We start from the raw sequence: 11011 nt of genomic DNA on the forward strand, positions 1-11011 counted from the left end.
ACATTGTACAAAGTCAATTAAATAATACTACATGCACTTAAATCCCATATAGAAGTTTTAAATTCTGACTCTGTTATCTTTTCAGAGGTAATTTTGTTTAAATACAGTAGAGAAATCTGTCGTTGAGTCTGCTCAGATTTCTGTAGATCTGCGGTCATGTGTTGTTGTTACTGGTCACAGACACAAGCTTTTTATCAGTTTAATAACACTGACTTGCAGAACGTAGCAAGCCTTTTTGGACTGTCTATTCTTAAGACAAAAAGTAACCTAATGAGATGGTAACAAATGCCTGTCTCGATTTTAGCCATACCTTAGCTGTGTGCTGTTGCTTTTACCCTACAAATATGCCATATGTGGTAAAGCTTTAAAAAACAGTAATCATTGTACAATTAAACTCATGGACTGACAAGAAACGTATGTCAGCAGCAGACAATTTGAAACAAGGAAAGTAACTCCAAGCTAAAACGGAGGGGCAATAACTTTCACCATCAATGTCCTTCTTCTAGCAAAAAACTCAGGGCACTGATGTCTCAGTGTAACCACCCTCTGGGGAAGACAGACCTTGACTTCAGCTTGAGAGTACTTGAAAGAGTGACCATAACACCACAGGAAAGGGCAAATATTAACAGGTTTGTGCATAATAATTGAAATTGTATTATTATTGAGAAATAATTGCAACAGGCAGAAAATTTGGACTACAGGTGTTAATGTAATTTTAAATGAACTGGTAAAACCATTCAGATTTTATATTTGACCAATGTTAACTTCTCATCTCCATATATATAAAGCATTTTTCTTTCACTCACATAAAGTACACTTGATGTATTTCACTCAGTACAGCAGTTCAGACTCATGCAACTTTTGAACTGGGTATATTTCCTGTAAGATCATAATTGAAAAATAAGAAAATAAACTTGCAGACATGGATCTAGAATTTTAAGTGTTCCTCTCCTCTAGGTAAATCCTCTGGCATAATTTGTTATTTATTTGTTTCTCTGTTCTCAACTACCTCTAATTCTATCATCCCAGGGTGCACTGGAAATATCTTATGATATTCATGATCTAATGGAGAAGACACCTGTAGGATAGGAAGGCTAAACTGTGTCTTTCTCAACCTCATACATTAGAAGGTAGATTCTTATTCCATGAGTGGATGCTTTCACTCTACAAGTATTTTGTAAAAACAGTCATACTTCTCCAGTCTATGCCTGTCTCCTAGAAGGACCAAGATCCTAAGTGGATGCTTACATATAAGAGAGCTGGGATTGATCTTATAGCAGCCTTCCAGCACCCAGAGAGTAAAAAAAAGGGAGAAAAAAAAGAGGGAGAACAACTTTTTACACAGGCAGATACTGATAAGACAAGAGGGAATGATTTTAAACTAAGAGTGAAGATTTTCATTAGATGTTAGGAAGAAATTCTTCACTCAGCGGGTAGTGTGACACTGAACAGATTGCCCAGAGAAGTGGATTTCTGGAAGTGTTTAAGGCCAGGTTGGATAGGATCCTGAGCAACCTGATCTAGTGAATGGTATCCCTGCCCATGGCAGAGGGGTTGGAATCAACTGATCTTTAAGGTCCCTTCTAACCGAAGTCATTCTACAACTCTACAATTCTGTGATTTCCTGTGATCCTTTGTACTCTAAGAGGAAAAAGTAGAAAACGAATACAAACAGCATCCTTTGAAGGCCTTGAAAGAAAAGATACATTAAGTGGAAAGGCAAAGCATCAAAATTATGTGGATTGATTTATTCACCCCTGCCTGTTCATTGACTGCATAGAGAATTTATTCAGTTAGATTCAACAGACTATACCAACTCCAGTGGGACTGAAAGTCTAAAATGCTAGTGGCACATTCTTCTTCCTCTGAACAAAGATACGATGTCCTGTATTACCTTTGACCGAATGAACAGATTTGCGTTACGAATCTGGATCTACATGGACCCAGATTGTTTAAACTTAATATTATTTCTCATTCTCATTGCAGTCATGCAGATCTACAGTGTGCTGCTTTGTCACAGTTATAATAGTTGTCTCACAACTCATTTACAATAATTTTATTGCCTCATATGTTCTATGAATTATAACAGTGTACCTGACTGGCTGGACATTTAACTTATTTTCCTGTTTATTGCCTTAGCAACGTGCTCATTAGACTCTGACCAGGTTCAGATAATGAGGGTAATAGAAACAGATACTAACTGCCTATATCAAATATGTTAGAGCAGACAGAAGTAGAAAGCAAATAATTTCAATAGATTTCAAATCAGTTTATCCCCAGTTATCAACTTTGAAATTATTCTTAAACACTTGGGTCCTTCTCTAATGTATTCCTGAAATATGCTTCATTGTATTGAAAAAAGAAGAAACTTGTATGTTCACTGTGAAATTTTATTCATATAGGGCTACCTGAGAAAATGAACAAAAATTAAACAGAAAGCGAAAGTAATTATTGTTCTGTGTTTTAATATAGTCAAAATGAGAACAAAATTTTGTTTTCATCTAAAGTACTTGATTTTGTGTCTGATTTCAAAGCAGGAAGGTATACCACTTGAGTGGTATGGCAACTTCTCTTGGTTGACCTTTTGGAAACAATTCCTTATGTAATTTTTAAAGTTACTTAGACCATTTGGTATTTACTTGTCGATCTTATTTGTTTTAAATAAATCCCCAAATGAATCTTCTTTTTAATGTAAGAAGCATTCTTGTTATCTGAAATTGCACAGTCTATTCTTATGTGTATTTTTCTTATCATGAAAGAACTTATTCCTACAATTCATTAAAAATTCCAATCTATTTTTCTCCTAGCAGTATTATCATTACCTTTTTAATAATTATCTTTACTAATAATTACCTTTACTAATCATTACTTTTGTTATACAATTTTTGTTCATGCGTTCATTTTATTCATTTTTTGTTATTTCATTTTGTGATTCTGTAACCAAAAAATTTGCTCATTTTTGAAGAACAAATTCTGTACTAGATCAAATTTGAATTATCTCTTCCTAGAAAAATTATTTAAGATGTATTAAAGAGTATGAAGTTAATTGTATATTATCCATATTTGTCTTAGAAAATATTTCTAGATGGTACTGTAACGAAATCTGAGGTTCAGCATGTTCACAGACTCAGCACTATATTGTTTTTATATGAGCTGAGAAAAACAGTAATACAAAGCATTTTCCAGAGTTGATGGTACTTTTAAGTCTTGCAGAAACACATGATAAGGAAAATACCAGGAACTTCTGATGAAGAGACTAATGACATACAATCCTTCTTATTAATAAAATTTTTATGTCTCTAGTCTCTTCTTCACTCAAAAGAAAAGTAGTTCCTGATATTTTCCTTACTATGATCAACCAGAAAGAAAAACAACAAAAAATGACCAACACAGGAGCCATGCAATCACATGGGAAAGCCTGAAACAGATTTTCTAAAATTGTTCATGAGAGAACTCGAAAAGAATCTAAAGACAGTAAAAGAGGATGTGATGTAATTTTTTTGTTGGCCTAGTTTCTGGCATAGCCCACAAATGACAGAGACCGTGATGAAACAAAAGAGGGAGATTTGATGTCTGTACCTTACGCTTTCACTGTTTAGGGTTTTTTTCAGGAATCTGCGTGGAAAAAGTGAGAGGTGCCCATTCAAATAATTTTCAGAAAGTAAACATATGCAATCTGCATATTTTAGTTGTTTGATTTGCAGGGTATGTGTGTGAAATGTCTGTATTCTTATAAATATGTGTATGTTTCTCCATGTTACTTATGGTACAAAAATCAAAAGGCCCTACTAGTATTCATATGTATTATGGTGTTATTTGATAACTACTATCAGAAATTTAAAATATTAACTGCACTCTAAAGGAAGACATTTTACCTCAACATCACTTTGGAAAAAAGGCAGTTAGGACTGTGATTTCAAAGAATAAAATATTCCCAGAAAAAGAAGAAAACAAATGTTGACAAAGTTTCAACAGAGAGAGTCTATAAAAGAGACTTTGTTTGCTCAGGAAAGTCAGTATCTAGCCAGTTAGAGTCTAAGTTTCCACCAGGTTCTCCCATACTCATAACTGTAAAGTTATGAGAGGAGCAATACTTCTTAAGGCACTTTGCATGACAGTATGTTTAATTTACATTTAGGATTAATATACTGGAAATTAATAGAGATAGTTATTCGTCTTGTGTCAGAGTGTTCTTGCACTGGCTAGATAAAGGAAGTATAAGTGAGAGAGATGAAGTAGGAATCCAGCTATCATTCTTTAAGGACCTGTACAACTAAAGAGCCAGGTGAAGAAGAAAGAGAGAAAAGCAATAATGAAGAGGTTTTAAAATTCAGAAATGAAGCCATAGATAAATGAGAGAAGAAAAGTGGAGTAATTCCTGAATTCCTCTCATCTTTGAATATGTACAGTGATGTAGGGGATATTGAGGCACTGAGCTATGTACACTAATGATTTGTTGTTTTGCTATCTTCTCAAACTACTTAAAAAATTTAAAAGAAGCTTGGGAGCACTTGTAAAAACACAGTATCAATTGTCTTCACTTTTTACAAGTCATTTTGAATTATATCTCATCATGCCAGCATTCTGGGACAGGATTTTTTTGGTTAACTGAGTATCTGTGAAGGAAGCTGCAAAAAGGATCTAAACCAGTTGATTGCAGTTCATGGATAACCTGTGTGAGATTTATTTCATATAACTTTAGAACTTTGTGACGCAGTCACCTGGGTTCCCTCATAGCTCATTCACAGAAGATTTTCCAGCTTAAAATTACCTATTTTAATCATATCTCATTCATCTGTGGACAAAAGGATGAAGCTAAGGCAGGCAACACTTTACTGTAGGTCATGCTCTAGCTTGAAGGTTTTGGGCCCAGAGGATAAGACTCACATAGAGAAATTTACCATGTGTGGTTGACTGTAAGGTTTTCTCTGAGAGATTAAAGTTGTAAGCATCACCTATAGTGCATTTAGTAGAGAGAGAATCTTGAGAAAATCACCGAGTCCTGTGCTGTAAACCCTATGACATCACCTCTATAAGCTCTTTTGATAGAATGGTTCAGGAACACTCAGAGACACAATGTGGTTAGCATCTCATTTGAAACACAGATTTCAAAAGTAATTTATGCAGACAAAATACTTTACAGGATGTAGTTATAAGATTATTCAGTTTCATATTTTTTGTTATTTTTCTTTGAATGATGGTATTAAAGTAAATTAAGCTAAATGTCATTCTTGTACTACTGGGATTTATTTTTCTTTTTAACTAAGTCTTTGTAGCCAATGTCAGTGTTCTCAGAACAGTTTCAGAGGATTCAGTATCTTTTCAGGTAGTGTAACTCCCTATGACTCTAGAAATGTCACACATACAAAAAAAAAGAAACTATTTTTTTCCTAATTTTTGCAGTGAGAGAGTGGTTGTTTCTCCAATTTCCTATTCTGTGATTCCTGACAAATCAGAAAGAGGTATAACTGTGGGATACCAGAGGGAAAGAAAATTGATGATGAAAGCACTAATGTGCATCTGCTTGAGAATGTGGGATCAGGACATGGCCGGAGAGGACAGTATGAGCTCAAAAGCTTTTCTGTATCTGGCAGCTTGGATATGGTGTACAAGGTTCAGGCTACAGATATCTTGAATCTTTAACTACTGGCACAGGAAAGACACTGAGGTTTTAAAAGGGAAATAAAAGATTGCAGGACACCGTAGAACATTTTCTTCAGTTTAGATAACGCTTAGCATCCAAGTAGAGGGCGAAGGTGCACTAGTGTGCATGTACTAGTTTTCTCATGTTAATATTCCAATAGAAATTTAACGGTATTTATTACAGCAGTCCAAAGCAACAAATCATTCATCCTTTAGAAGTAAATAGAGCCTATGGCTCCTGTGGTTTACTGTCACACAAGTTAGAAATTTAGAACCTAAACAAATATTGTTGTTAATATGTGACCCTGGGTGAAATGCATCATCTCATGATCAGACTAAACCATTTAATAGTCCCCCTGGCCTTAGATTCTACTATTATTCAAGTCCAAAGGAGGGCAACAGGATGGTGAAGGGTCTTGAGGAACAGTTGAGGTCTTTTGGTTTGTTCAGCCTGAAGGAGACTGAGGGGAAATCTATTGTAGTCTACAACTTCCTTGTGAGGGGAAGGGGAGGTGCAGGCATTGATCTCTTCTCTATGGTGACCATGGACAGGACATGGGGGAATGGCCTGAAGTTGTGTCAGGGGAAGTTTAGGTTGGATATTAGAAGAAGGTTTTTCCCTCAGAGGGTGGTCAAGCACTGGAACAGGCTTCTCAGAGAAGTGGTCATGGCGCCAAAGATTATATGTGCACAATCAATTCTGTATATAACTTAACTAAGATTTCAAAGTTTATTACTAAGTTAATCACTTAGTGGGAATCTGTTGTGACAAGGAATCCCTCAACCTAGAGGAGTAACCTTGAGGGACATCCCTACTCAAGAGGAGATTCTGCTATGCAGCTCACAGCTGTGCAGGACAGCTCAATAGGCCCTCAGCTGTCCACTATTTACAGAATAATGAATGACTTATAGTCATATTTGCATACCATCAAGAGGTCTGGGTCACTGTTTCCAGACAGCCCTTGGCCACCCTGTTGTCATCGGTTCCCCAAAACTTGGAGTAAGTTGGATGCAGCCATTATAGACCCCACTGGCAGTCATGGCTTATTCCATGATCTTTTAAAGAACTCCACAGTGTTGCATTTCTTGTATATTGCATCCAAAGCTGTTTAAATTGTCTTTATATAATTTTTTTTTACTTGCTTACTTTATTGATCCTTTACAATATGTCATAGTGCTTCACTACAAAGAAAACACCACATACTTTGACTAAGTGAACACCAACAAAGATTTAGGATGAGTTAATGATATCTTTCTTCTCTTCGCTTTTGTAGGCTCTCTCATCACTGGAACTCCAGGTGTTGTATAGGACTTGTTCATTCAGCCTGTGAGAGTGGTAAGTGTTGTTAACGTTCACTTCACCTACCACTGAAATGCAGCAAGGACTGGAGAACACACATAAGAAATTGAGGCAGAAAGTCTGGAAATATAGCACATCCAATTGAAACCCCAGGAAATATAGGTAGACAAAACCTATTCCCCCAAGCTGGAATGAGGTCATAATAATAGGAACTAGTCTAATGAAGTGTATAATGGGATCTTTAGTTGCCTAATTTTCTGTTCTTATACAAATGAGGACATATCAAGAAGCACTAAACACCTTATCAACAAGGGATTGCGGACAAACTTGTGTCTGCTATCAAAATGCAAAATCAAGCATAGACAAAAGAACATTAGAATCCTATGGTTCTTGTCATAAGCAGCCCAGATTTTACTATTCCATTCTTATTAACTGTATCTCAGGACATTTGAGTCATCTATAAATATTAAAATGTGTCAGGCACTACATTAAACTCTTCAAGTTGGAATTCACCAGATCTAATTTCAACCATTTAAAGTTTAGTCACCTAGATTTAACTCTATTCAGTAGAGGCATCTCTCTCCCTCTCTCCCTTTCATTCTTCATTAGAGTTGAACACCTCACTAGACAGCTAACCTTTAGATGGCTAACATCAGAATAAAGGAACTACCTGCTGAGGGACTGACCCCTCCTGAAGGCCTTGCAATACAAATATTAAAATAAAAAGGAAAAAAACCGCACCAAAACCAAATGAAACATAAACCCAAGAAAGACAAATAATAAAAGGCAAGAGGTCTAGAGTACCAAATATCTTAATTCAAGTTATTTTTGTGATCTGTAGAAAAGGTTGGAACACACTTTGCATTGCCAATACAGTGTTTTCATTTTGACTGCATCAGTTTCGTTGTGTAGGAATTGAGAGAAAGATGAGTTTTCATGGTTAATCCTATTTAAAAGGACAGCTTCTTTACTCCTAATACCTTTATTTTTCATATTTCATCACAGTGGAAATAAAACATGCTCAGTGTGTTAGTGTCCTGGAAACCATAGTGTCAGGACCATGTTGCCTAATATTTTATGTAAAAAACCCAAGTCTGTCTCAATTCTGTGCTCACTGTGCTTGCTATACAGAAGTCCATATGAAAACAAAACCAAAAAAAAGCATGATTAAATCTAATGTTCATTCTTGTGACATGCAATATTTTTACAGGCAGAGATGTCAACAAATAAATAGACATAGTACTTTATACCACTTGATACTCCTTCTTTGAAGTATGATTCAAGTGCAGAATGAAGATACATGCGCTGCTAATGCCAAGGCTGCATTTGCTGGTAAGGTTATTTTAGATTTCATGGCAAGTGGAATTATTTCAACATGTAATGTAAAATGAAACATGTGGGAAGAGGGATTCCCAATTTCATATTTAACCTTCATATTTGTTTAAAAAATATTAACTTTAAGTTACTACACAGTAGCAACATGTTGGGCTTATTGATAGTTACACGAAAATGCCATCTGGAAATGGATGGAGTCTAAGATACATATATGAAAGTGTCATATATCCTTGCCCTCCTCTCCTTATGTTACCTAGATACTTGGTTTTGGCTGCCATGTCAAAAACAAAATGATAGGCTAGATGGACCTTTAGTCTTACTCCTTTTTATACTAGGAACTTAAACCTATTCTGTATCAGAATCACTGCTCACATTCAGTTCTGAAAAATTTGTAAGTTAAATGAAACTATTTTTCTTGTACAAGTAGTCACAAAGCAAATGAAAATAAGTGCAGACATTTCACATACCTTTGGAATGTTTATATGTGAAGATTAAAAATTAATAAATACGACTGATAACAATAAAACAAGAAGAAAAAAACCTAAAAAAATAACTCCCCTGAGGTAATAACAGGATTGATGCTAAATAAAAGTTAATTTTTGCCAAAAACCATGTCTGCACTTTATATAAGATAAAAGTCATCCCATTAGTGATAATATACATATACTAAACCTCTACTTGCAATATAACTTCCCCGTTTCAAGGGAACATTACTTTTGCTTTCAAAAGTTTTTATTGCAGCAAGATATTTTTGTCCAATTAACTAGAAGTATTCTAGAAATCTAGTTCTTCTGCCACTGTGACCTTGAACATTACAGAAGGTAGTGTTAGATAAATAGAGCAAGAATGGATAAACAATCTTTGCAATTATATAACAATAAATAAGGTATGACAGTTCAGTGTTACGATAAGAGACTCTGGGGCATTTCTTTATTTGCTTAGTTGTTTAATACAAACATCTGCAAGATAAATTCCGTGTGCATGTCAACAGAATGTGTTCAAGGAGTTTCTATACTAGAGAGTTATTCACTATTTAACATACTTATGAACTAAAACAGCAGATTCAATAAAAATGTTTTAATTATAAAATGTATAAAGATGTAAAATAAAGTGGCAATGAAAACATGGAATTGATCCAATACCACAAAATGTAGTTTGCTGTAGTGTTAATCAACTAGAGTTGAGAAATATTTCCTATATTTTTATAGGAAAGTGGGTCTGCAAAAAAGATAGGTTAAAATGTTTAACCATTATGATGACATTTAGATTCCTCAGTAACAGTTTTGACATCTAAAGTTTCTTAATTTTTCAAATTGAATGCATTTAATGGGAGGCCAGATGTTCTCCGTGTCATTTACAAAAAATGAAGATAGATAAACAGTCCAGAGGATGTTTCAGCTCACTAAATTGTCCTTTTTAGGTTTCCACTGATTATAGAAAAAATCAGTGAGGGTTCAGCAGGGTGCATCTATAATTTTTTTCTGTGCTTGTCTTTAAGCATAGGTAACAGCACATTTTTAAAAGGCAAATTACTTTTTTCCTATGTGCTGAAATACCAAACAGTCTCAGAGAGAACAAAGATCCTTGAAATATGTATGGTTATAGCGTGAATCAAGTTCTGATGCCCTTTGACCTTCTACAGTTTTGCAACTCTGTTCCTGGTACAGAGATTTTGACTTTTTAGTAGGGATAGGACTTCATAATAAGTATTTTAAAATGACGGGTTACTGGAAGTTGGTGAACTACTTATTCCATTATTACAAAGTTAAGAAGTTTTCTTCTTTGTTTTTTTGTTTTGGGGTTTTTTTTGCCTTTTTTTTTGTTGTTTTGTTTTGGTTTTTTGTTTGGTTTTTGTCTGTTTGTTTAATTTGGCATTTCTGTTCTATTATTTCATGATATTTTCAGGATTCAGTAAGACATATTCCTATTCTTATGCACTATTTGACCTACTTACATAAGGGAAAATACTATAATCTAATTTTTTAAAATATTCTGTTATAAAGAGTTCAGTACAATAATCAATGCCAAATCCACATGTGTGTGAACAGATAGAACTCAAACCTAAATTACTACTGAGAATGCAAGCTACTGACAACTCATATATTTCTGGTTTTCACCACAAATAGTAACGAGATTAATATAAGAAAGTGTTATAACAAGTAATCACTGTAGTAACAGCACAGTAGAAAAGCAAAACATGGAATACAGAAAAACAGTAGGGTCAGCTATGTGAAAATCACATGCTGTTTCTTATAAGTTATATTGTTTGACCTAGAACATAAAACATGTTCTTGTTTAGAAGTCAAGTGTAACAGTAGCAGAAAAGAAGATTTAATTGCTCAGTTATCTTTTAATTGTCAATCATAAATAAATAAAAACTGCCAGATAATTTAAAAAAGGGGGAAAAAAAGGGGAAAAAGGGGAAGAAAATGAAAGAAAAAATATGATAAAGTACTGTGTGTTTAATACAAATAGCTGGCAATAAAACAACACAAGTATAAATGTTGAAATTTCAAATTAATTGGACATCTAAATGGCACATTTTGCCCTGACATGCGTCAGATGGAATGAAACCATGAGTTCTGAAGGACTTTGCTGACATCATTACAAAACTACTCTTTGTTGTCTTTGAAAGATAAAAGTATCCTGATGTCTTCAAAAATGAAAATGTCACACTCATCTCCAAGAGTGGAAACAAGGAGAAAATAGGGAAAGGGATCAGTCTCATTTCAG

General features: G+C 34.6%; 1 long non-coding RNA gene across 1 annotated transcript; it reads left to right on the forward strand.

Moving 5' to 3' along the window:
- The first annotated feature begins 537 nt into the window (after positions 1-537).
- LOC113983893 lies at positions 538-8269 on the forward strand. Its single transcript, XR_005564944.1, has 3 exons — positions 538-629; positions 6918-6979; positions 8154-8269. It is a non-coding gene; the product is annotated as an uncharacterized LOC113983893 (long non-coding RNA).
- The last annotated feature ends 2742 nt before the right edge of the window (positions 8270-11011 follow it).

Source organism: Pipra filicauda, unplaced genomic scaffold, assembly GCF_003945595.2.
Source record: "Pipra filicauda isolate LSUMZ 115617 unplaced genomic scaffold, ASM394559v2 scaffold394_size754893_pilon, whole genome shotgun sequence".
Classification (NCBI taxonomy): domain Eukaryota; kingdom Metazoa; phylum Chordata; class Aves; order Passeriformes; family Pipridae; genus Pipra; species Pipra filicauda.